Below are 10,318 nucleotides of genomic sequence, written 5' to 3'. Positions count from 1 at the left end.
AATAATTGCCTGTCCCTGCTCTGGCCACTCCCAGGGCTCCAGCACAGTCACGCCCCATGCCCCACCCAGTACCCGACAGCCATGGCCCACTGCATCACGTATGCCTGGCCTGGCCTGGCCTCTGGTTTCGTCTGCTCTAAGCTGACCCTCCTCTACCCCGTGCCTGCCCTCCAGGCATCCGGGGGCTCCTGTTTGGCAGGGGCCCCTGGGCCTAGGTTCAGCTGGCATGTGCATTAATCCGCCTATGCTAAATATCTTTAAAAATCTAGACCTTACTGTCAATTGAGATTTCCCAGCCTAAACTACCCTTAACCATGCTTAATTTTACCACCCTAAAAAAACCAACAACCCCGCTCCCACCTCTTTACATCTTTCTGATACTTGTAAATGGTTAGTAGGGTATTATTAGTTTTTGAACAAATTATATTTCTTAATTATTTTGGCCCTGTTTAGTTTAGGAAAACAACCGAGTGTGGCCATAGTCTGCAAATTCACTGGTTATTCAACTGAATTACTATTGCCCAACTAACAAAGGTAGAGCTAATGTAAATCTGTGCTCCATATTTTTTTTTCAAAATTGCTTTAGTGGCTCTCTCAATTATATATGTAACCAGAAACAAATGAAATATTCCCAGGGTAAATATGCCACAGTGAGACAGAAATGCATTGCTCCATGCTGCTTTACTGCATTAGCTCTTTTAGTTGCCTTCTCACTTTTTTTAGCCTTTCTATGGTACTCAGCACTGCTCCAGTTCGGCAAGCACATGCTCATGTGCTCAGCTTTGTCAATTTGAATAGTTTTGTTATAGCCAGTGGGACTGTACATGTATAGTAAGCCAAGGTAGTGCTTGGAGGTTCAATGTAGTATTTGAACATGGGAGCCTAAGGGATTTGCCCAAGGTCATACAATAAATTTGTAGCAGAGCCAGGAATAAACTCCAGGTTTCTCAAAAACCATGCCTTCCTAAATTCCTTTAAATCCTATATATTTCTATCTCTGCAGATTTCTGTTTTTTCAGCCTTTTTTCCCATTACATATCCATTACTCAAATTGTTTTTCTTCTAAATCTATTAGTCCATGTTGTCCCGTGGTGAATGTGATCATATTTGTCCATTGTTCTGCTTCTCTGTATCCCTCTCTGTTAATCCCCTGTCCTCAATGGAATCTGCAGCGTCTCCTAGCACATTTCATTCACTTGCTGGCTATGGCTACCCCATTTTCCAAGGATACTATTTCCCTTTTTTTAACATATATTCTTGACAAACTGCAAGCTGCTGCTATTACTATTGCTTGTGAATTAACACCAACTGCTATTTATGTGACACCTTTCCTCTATAAATGGTACCCCTATATACCAACCCTAGTTAAGAGAATAAACCCACCAGACTGTAGTTAGGCCAGCTAGATCATAGTCTTCACCATTGTTACGTTTCTAGTTATTTTAGGCCCCCCACCGTATTCTTTGAACTTGGCTATAGACAGTATGATTCATTAGTACTTTTAATCTTAAAGTAATTCTAGCTTCTGCTTTATTTAGATATTAAAAGCACATGTTGGATGAAGAGATACCCACCCTCTCCCCCTCTGCACCCCCCTCCCCCTCAACCCCAAGTCCAACCTTCCTAGGTAATTTAAACTGTGCATAAAAATCCTTGCCAGGTTGTACTTGTGCAGTTTGTAACCTACTTGCCTCAGTGGTAATCCAATCTGTTCTCATCATATCTCATAGTCCAGTGCTTGTGAATTTTTTCTCCTATTTGCACTTCTTGGGAGTGAAAGTTTCTTTGAGGACTGCATTTGTGCTAACATTATTTTCTTGAGGTTCTCTTCATGGTCCCTGTGATCCTGACTGGGCCTTCCTTTATGGATGTACCACCAACACAATTCCCTTTCTACAGAATGTCTTGTGTCATCCTTTGCCCAGTCATCTATTGACAGATACTATCCTGCTTTACCGTTGACAGGTATCCTTGGGCAGAATTTTCCCCTAGGTGATGATGGGAAAGAAAGTCACCAATAAGGTTTACTTGCCTCTTTCTTTCTGTTGGATCCTTTGCTGTAGATCTCTCCCTGGCTCTCTTTCATTTCCTACTAATCACTGTTATTGAAAATGGCACATCAAATGTGGGTATTGCATTGAAATGGCTTTGTATTCCTCTTCTGTGGTTTTTATAGCTTCTAGTCTACCTCAGTGCCACCTTACTTTGTTTTCCATCTCCATGTTGTTTTAGACCTGCCCTCCATCTTTTGAGGGGAGTTCTACTGGGTCTCTTCACAGTTTGTTTTCCATTCTCTTTGCTCAATGGATTCAAGAGAAATTGAATGCTTCCGAATTCTTCTGCCTTTTACTCCACCGTGGGCTTATTGTGCTGCGTGGACATGATGAATGAATAAAATCCTCCAATTTTCAGGACAGTTCTTCAGTGCAGCTGTATTTAGTGTGTTTTATTTATACTTTAAAGCATCTCTTTTTAAAATGGTGTTTGCTGCTGCTCTGTAAATGTAGTTTATTTCACTCCCTTGTTCCTCCCTGGGTTTGTTTCCTAAGGCTCTCCTTCTCTACCTGTCTCTTAATATAGATTTTGTTTAGAATGCAAGCCTGCATGCTGCTTCATGTTCCCTGTTGCTAGTAAAGGCTATCTATTAATTGAGCTTCAAAGGTCTTCTGTGATATGTTGGCTGCCTTTGGCATATCCCTTTGGTGATATGTTGGCTCTGTGGAGGATACTTAGATTTAGGACCTCTCTACAGTGGGTTAGAAACTCTGTGACTTCATGTTGCTATAAATATTTTTTTAAGACAATCTGTCTAAATTTCTTTGCAGATGGTTTGGCTGGCCTGCATGAATGGAGAGAAAATGTGTTTAACCCACGGCCAAATCTACGCAAGAAAGTTTTTTACACTAGTTTGTATACTAGCAGAGTCATACCAAACCCCAGAAAAAATGCTCATTTCCACTTGAGAGTGGTTTATCTTTGTTTCAGTAATACAGGATTTCCCATTCATTTAAGCAGAACAAAAATAAGGATGATATAAGCCAAAATTAGTGGGCACATGGCCATTTTGCCTAGGTTTAAAAAAGCGAGTTTTAAATGACAACTTAAGTTAAAATGTTGCAACTTACTTGCACAAGGTCCACTTTTAGATGCCATATACCAGTCACATGGGCCAGTCAGCTTGGCAATGGTTTTCACAGGGGTCCATATCCCAGAGTCCTAGATGAAATGGTGGGGGCTGGTGGTGCTCCACTGCTGGTCATCTGAAAATCAAATTTGAAAACTGTGTTTAAACTTAACCTGAACTTTTAAAAACCCAGCTGAAAACTGGTTCACCTGGTTGTGTTTCAGATCTAAAGGAGATAGTCTTTGGATCACAGGAAATTTTTCTATTTAACCATGTTGCAATACTCTACTATACCAATGCCTAAGTTGCTTTCATGTGTTCAACAAATATTGCTTTTTGTCTAAGGATAAATATAAGGCATTTGAGCCACAAAGGGCCTCCCTTCCCAGCCTATTCTCTTCTCAGTTTTCACTTTTCAGGCGTTTATGATTTTCAAAGCCTAGGTTTGATCCATTCTCTTTTGAATAAAGGACACGATGAGGGAAATATATTTACAACGTAATTTTTTGCCTGTCAAACTCTACTAATGTTTATTTCTTCTAAATTTCAAGCATGCCTCAAAATTGTCTTCAATGAACAAAGGTCAAATCTTTGATATATTTGAAGGGTTGTTAGATAAGGGGGAAAAACCTAAAATTATAGGAATTAGAAATTCTGTCTGCTATATACTTGGTACAGAATGTTCTACTTATTTTTAAGAGTTTGGATCCCAAATACATACGCCCATCACGTATGGAAGTAAACAAGCACTCTCTTATTAAAGATATACATGCCTTAACTGCAATGAAGCATCCTTGTGTGCCGGTCGGCCTCTTGTCATGAATGCCCTAACATTCTGTATCTGAATGTGTGACCACAAGGTTGTTATTGTTTCTCTTCTTCATGGTCAGCTATTTTGACTTTTGACACCTTTTGGCTTTTTATCTGTTAGCCAGCAGTTCCTCTTCCTTCTTTCTTTCCTCCTGTCCATTCCTTTTGGGTGAGTCTTACACATTTTTCTGTTATTTTTCTGTTGCATTCATGGGCCTTTGTGTCTCTGGCCTTTCGCCAATGATCCTTCCTCAATTGCTTTAGCTTCTTCCTCCCAGGAGAGTATTGCTTCAGTTTGTTTCAACATTTTATCCTTTTTATTTGTTTTTCTTTTTAATTTTCTATTGAGTTATAGTTGAGTTCTGCTGGCACAAATGGTTAACCCTATAATGGAAATTCACTCCAGAACACTTGCTAAAAATCTCAAACTGTGAAATTACAGTATCTGTTCTCTTTGCCTGTCACAATTTAAAAAAATTCAGAGATTGCCAGAAACTAAAGATTTAAATGGCCTTTTGAATTACTCAATCTTTAACTTTGCCAATGCAGGGTTGTTTTTGATATGAATTGTCATATGCAGTCTCATAATTAGCGTATAAAGAGTTGAGATGCAGGCAATTTGAGTTCCAGACCCCAAATCAGGCACTTAATAAGAGCCTGATTTTGCTACTATTATATTTAGTTGTATCTGACTCCACGGAGCTAGGGCAACTCAAAGCTTGTCTAGACAAGAAAGTTAGTCGGTACGTCTACATGTGTGCTTTAATGAGCAGTAGCCTATTCTACTGTGCATTGGCATATTAGCATTTTTTTATTAACCACATTAATGCAGAGTAGAATAGGCTACGTGCATTAAGTGTAATCTAAAAAGTGTGTGTTTGCATTACAGTGCATTAGTGCAGCCCAGTGTGTATTTATTTAGTACCTCATGTTGGAGGTACTGAATTTAATGCACACTAGGAAAAGCACATTAATGCACATGTAGATATGCCCAGTGTGTAGTTAATTTAGGGTGTGAATTTACGGTGCACTATTTCCCATTTGGGTACTCTTATGTTCAAAGAGTGTATTTGTATAAGGTGGGTTGCTCTAGGAGTGCTCATACTGGGCATTCACGTACAGTGGCCAATGTGCTGTAAGTTCACAATCTAGCATCTTGCACACTAACATCCTTATGCAGAGAGTACAAAACCCCTCAATATCAGCAAGATTGGCAGAATCACCCCTGCATGATCTTAGGCAAGTCACACATTCTGCCAGATTCCTTATCTGTAAAACCTGCATAGTAATGCAACCCTGGCCACATATTGACAACGTAATACTTATTTTCTCTTCCCTGCCAATGACTGTTTCCTTTTAAAAGATAATCTTCCAACCCTAATTGCTTTTATGTGCTTGTAATATTTATATTTCATATTATAGCCCTTTAGAGACATGGACTTTACCACCATGCTGCTGTAGCCTATTAAGCCTCAAAATTCTTCAAGTAGGTAGGGTCTTTTTGAATCAGTCTGCAAAGTCTTGTTTGTTAGAGGACTTTCTCTACCCCCATGGTATGTTCATTCTCTAAAATCATGTTCTGCTGGTTTTCTGTATTGCTCAGACACCATGTTTTTCTCTGCATCTTGCAGTCAAGTCAAACAATGGCTGAGTCTCAGAGTTCAGCTAGATTTGTTGCTACTACACTGCAGTTGTATTAGATTTCATCTCCACTGCTGTCCTGAGGCTGCAGCTATTTCATGCAACAGGTATCCTACAGCAATTCTGAACTGTTGCCTTATATTACCACTTTGTGTGGCTCCTTTGACTGTCAAATTCCAACCCACTCATCCACAAGTAGTGACCCTTTGTATTATTATGGACCACCAGGTCCACAGAAACTGTTTTACCGTCTGTAATAACCCATCCTATGTTAAGAGCTCTGCTAACTTGACTAGATTCTCCAATTTGGGAAGATAAAGCATGTTGATAGACTGCATCTCCTCTTTCACAAAGCCATCCATATTGTACCCCGGAAGGTGTATCCTACTGGAAGGTATTGCCAACAACAGCCATACCCCTGAGCAGTACCATATCACTGGACTGTCAATGGCATGCGCGATGGTCACTTAGGTGGAATCAGCAATGGCTCTTTCATGTATAGGAGGCTACACATGCACCTGGGGCCCAAAAAATGACCTGATGGAATAGTTCCATCCCGAAGAGCACAGCAAGCAGCTCGTTTCCTGTCTGAATATGTCCCTTTTCTATTCCGGTCAGGTCTTCACTAGCAAAGGCTATAATTTGCTATCTGTTCATTGTTGCTGCTGCTTAGACTTCTTCTGAGGCATTAGGCTAATGCCTTGTCTGGTTTGTAGTCCTTTTGGCTAGGGACAGACATTATACATAAATTGGTTTAAGTGATCAGAAACTGGTTTAAACCTGTAACAGAACAGATGTTCAGTGCACATAAACCAGTTTCAATATGGCCAAAACTGGTTTGAGATAAACCCGGTTGGATGTAGTATCAGACTTAACTGATTGAGCTCAAAGTGGTTTATGCAATGTCTGTCCCAGACCCCTTCCTGGTTTAAGTTAAACCAGAGTCCTCCAGCATCCTGGCATGCTCTCTGGGCTGGGCTCTGTGCTCCAGCAGAGTAGGGCTGGCCTCACCCCTCTGCTCCCTAGCCAGAGCAGGGACAGGCAGGGAAAGGCAGGGGCAGGGGTCTGGCCAGATGCTGACCCTGGGAAGCAGATTATTCCCCACCTTCCTCCCCTGTCCCACCAGCACGGATCTGCACTTCTCCATGCTAGGTGCTCCAGAGGTGGAGGCATGGCCATCCCCAGCAGTAGCCTAGGCTCAACTGGCCATAGAGGGGTTTAATTCTCCACTCCCTGTCTTACTGGCAGCAATCTGAGCTGGGTCTGCCAGGTGCCCCCTCCTTGCTGGTGCAGCAGCGGGGCTGGGCACAGCTAGATGCCGGCCAGAATGGCCCCTGAGGCAGATGGAGCAAGGAGGGGTGGTTATTTCCCCCTCTCCACCCACTGCCCCCAAGGGCACCTTAACCGGGTCTGGCCACCCTGACCACCACTGCCACTTGCCCCCTACTTGGGGCAACTGGCAGAATAAGCCACCTCCTGTCCCCTCTGCTTGATGCTGGAGGGAGAGGGAATAACTCTCCTCCCTGCCTCACACCTATGGGGCTCAACTGGCCTGCGTCTGACTGTGCCTCTGCCCCACCGCTGCAACGGTGATGGGGCAGGGCTCTTGATGGAGGCAGCAGCCTCTGCCATGGTGCCAAGGAGTGCAAGCCCCTTCCTGGTGGGGGAGCCATGCTGCAGAGCAGGCAGAGCTGCAGTGGACTATGCACAGTGGCACCAAGACTCAGAGGGGGCCAGAGCCCCACTCCCAGTGCCAACACCATTGCCGACACTGCCATGGTCTGCAGCAGCTTTCCCCGACCTGCAGCATGGTCCCCACACCAGGAAGGGGCTTGTGCTCTGGTAAACCATGCTGCTGCTCCCATCACAGTCACTCCCCCCTCATTGATCCAGCAGCCGGGTGGGGGCAAAGCCAGGGCCAGATGCCAGCTAGCAGGGTCCCTTAGACAGGGGGTAGGGAGCAGGTTTATTCCCCACTCTGCCCCCAGGGGACCGCAGTGTGGTCTGCCTGCTTCTACTACCACCGCCATTTGCTCTGTGCCCAGGGCAAGCAGGGGAATAATCCCCATCCTGCCCCACCTCCCTCTGGTGTCTTCCCTCTGGCATCCAGCAGAGAGGGGCAGGAGGGGGTTTATTTCTCAGCTTGCCCCAAGTAGGGAGTGAGCGATGGCAATGGTGGTTGGGGCAGGCAGACCTGGCACAGTCCCTCAGGGGCAGAGGATGTAGAGGGGGGAATAACCCCCCTCCTTGTCCCCTCTGCCTCAGGGGCTGTGCTGGCCCATCTCTGGCCATGCCCCGCCTTGCTGCTGCAGCAGCAATTTGGGGAGTGCTTGGCAGATTTGGCTCAGGTCCCTGCCACTGGGATGGGGAGGGGAGAATTAAACTTCTCTCTGGCCAGTTCAGGCAAGGCTACTGCCTGGGCTGGCCATGCCCGTCCACCCCCACAGCTTCTGTGAAGCCCGGCATGCTCTCCAGCTACTGGCCTGAGCAACTGCAGGCATGTGCCTATATTTCCTTGGTCCAGAGGGAATATCTGTGCAGTTGCAAATCGGATCAACCTAGGCAGGTTAGACTAACCTGCAAAGATTGAATCAATTCAGGGTCCAGCTTTTTTAATGTCTGTTCCTAGCACTTGTCTCCATTTCACTTTTCTTTTCTCATTCAAGTGTGTGGGTCTCTTTCTACTCCTGCACTCCATCCTTGCATATTTGACTGCTTCAAAGGCTTGCAAACTTCTGATACTCATATATACAATCTGGAAAGATAATTGGTCCTTTCATAAATCAGTCAACAGTATAATCTTGGTGCCTTTAGTGCTTTGAGCATGCTAGGTCCAAGCTAATAGCTCTTAGACCAGTGCTTCCCAAACTATTTTACAATGAGACCCCATTTTAACACTTGAAAATTCACAGGACCCCAGATGCCAGTGAAAACAAAACAGCAATAAAGCAGCATAATAATAACATTCAGTATATAATTATTAAAGTCCACATATTATAGAACAACATATAATACTGCATATAAATTTTAAAAATCTATGTTTTTAAAGTACTTTTGTAAAAAATGTTACTGTTTTATGTCCTCACCACCAGGCCTAATGAGACACATGGGGCTTGCATGTTGCAACACAGCTTCTCAAAATCAGGCAGTGTGGTTGATATTGCATATCTAATCTCTGATGTGACATCCCAGGACTCTGCCACAAGTAGAGGGGAGCCCCGCTCTCTGCTTTTTGGCCGAGTCCAGGAACCTGCACAGCAGGGGGGCAGGGAAGGTAGCTGGCTCCATCATGTGGGCTTCCCTTGGTGGCATGTGAGTGCTGGGAGCTGCATGTGTACCGCAGGGAACCCCACATGATAGAGATGGGCTGTTCTGGCTGCTCTCTTTGGCCCTGCATGCAGTACTGGCTAGAGCCATGGACCACCAGACAGCAGCTTGTGCATGAGCCATGAGTGCCCCAAGTGCCTGTCACTTGCTGCTGCCACTGACAGCAGGGGCTGTGCGCTACAGGGGGAAGTATGTGGTGGGTCCCCATACCTCCCATCCTCCCTCACACCCACATCCTGCCCACCAAGCTCCACATTCCCACTGCCCCCTGGGCGCAGGCCCCGTGCTTATGCCCAGCTGCAGCTCCCTCACCTTGCTGCTTCCCTACTTGGGACCCAGAATGAGTGGGATGCTGGGGAAGCCAAGCAGGTCCCCCAGCAGCTGCAGCAATGGCAGCAGCAGCCCCACCTGGAAGGTGCGTGCTGGCCTGGCTGGGCCCTTCCATGCGCAAGGCCACCACGGAAGCAAGGTGCATGGTCAGGGTGGTATACAATTAGTTGGTGGGCATCTGCAGGCTGGATGAAATTGCTTGGTGGGCTGTATTTTGCCCACCCCTGGGTTAAAGCGGTTTTATTTCTTACAACCCCATCTGCTGTTTCTGCAGCCCTGTTTGGGGTTGTGACCCAAAGTTTGGGAACCACTGCCCAGGACATTCATAACTGCCAGCAGGAACTGTAACAAAGTATGGCAGAGCATGTCAGGTGGCTAGGAGCTCATCTAGTTCAATAGGCTGATTATCAATGTTGTTGAGATTGCTTTGCAGTTGGCTCTGCAATCTAACCAGATCCAAATGAGTTGTTAAATGAAGAGCACAGGTACAGAATGGCTGACAACTTTCTTCTGCGGTATGTATATTGGACATTCTCTGGATCTGTTAACATAATGCTTAGGCATCCTCCTCTTCAATGGAAGTCTTTCTATATAGTCAATCACTGCATGAACTGCTTTTTTTCTTCCTTTAGTAGCTATGGCATTCTTGTTGCTCTGCATAGTACACATGCTAGCCAAGTATGCTTGCTTTGTCAGGCAGTCTTTCTCTATGCCACTTCCTGAGTTCTTTTGGCTTGCTTCTTTTCCCGAGACTTCAGCTGCCCCTTGCTATTTGGAGACATTTCTTCAGGGTTAGATCTATTCCTCTCAAATATTTCTCCTCTAATTCCATAGTTAAGGTGTCTATACTTCTTTGTGGCTGCCAGACTTTATTGCTTTGTAATTTAAATATCTAATCCTCCTGCTTTTTGCTTACCAGTATATGAACAGTTTAATCTGGAGCTGTATTTTTGGCCAGGGTCAGGGTACTGATCAAACTTATCAGCTGTTTCAGTGTTTCAGCCACTGCTCCTAACTAGGAGTTCTCACTCACTTCAGAGTCTTTGCTGACAATAAGTTTTTACCTTTGTTTTCTCATTGATAACC

General features: G+C 44.7%; 1 long non-coding RNA gene across 1 annotated transcript in view; it reads right to left on the bottom strand.

The window, feature by feature from the left end:
* Nucleotides 1–1,696: 1,696 nt before the first annotated feature.
* LOC149873758 (uncharacterized) overlaps nt 1,697–10,318 on the bottom strand; it is a 156,321-nt gene continuing 147,699 nt past the window's right edge. Inside the window, exons 2-3 of the long non-coding RNA XR_016442877.1 lie at nt 3,126–3,260; nt 1,697–2,839 (exon numbers count right to left, since the gene is read on the bottom strand). This is a non-coding gene — a long non-coding RNA (uncharacterized LOC149873758). The remainder of the gene's footprint in view (nt 2,840–3,125; nt 3,261–10,318) is intronic.

This window comes from Crocodylus siamensis, chromosome 1, assembly GCF_052110815.1.
Source record: "Crocodylus siamensis isolate JL-2025a chromosome 1, ASM5211081v1, whole genome shotgun sequence".
In the NCBI taxonomy this organism is placed as follows: Eukaryota; Metazoa; Chordata; order Crocodylia; family Crocodylidae; genus Crocodylus; species Crocodylus siamensis.
Note: the sequence above shows the minus strand (reverse complement) of the source record. Positions and strands in the feature narration are given on the sequence as shown.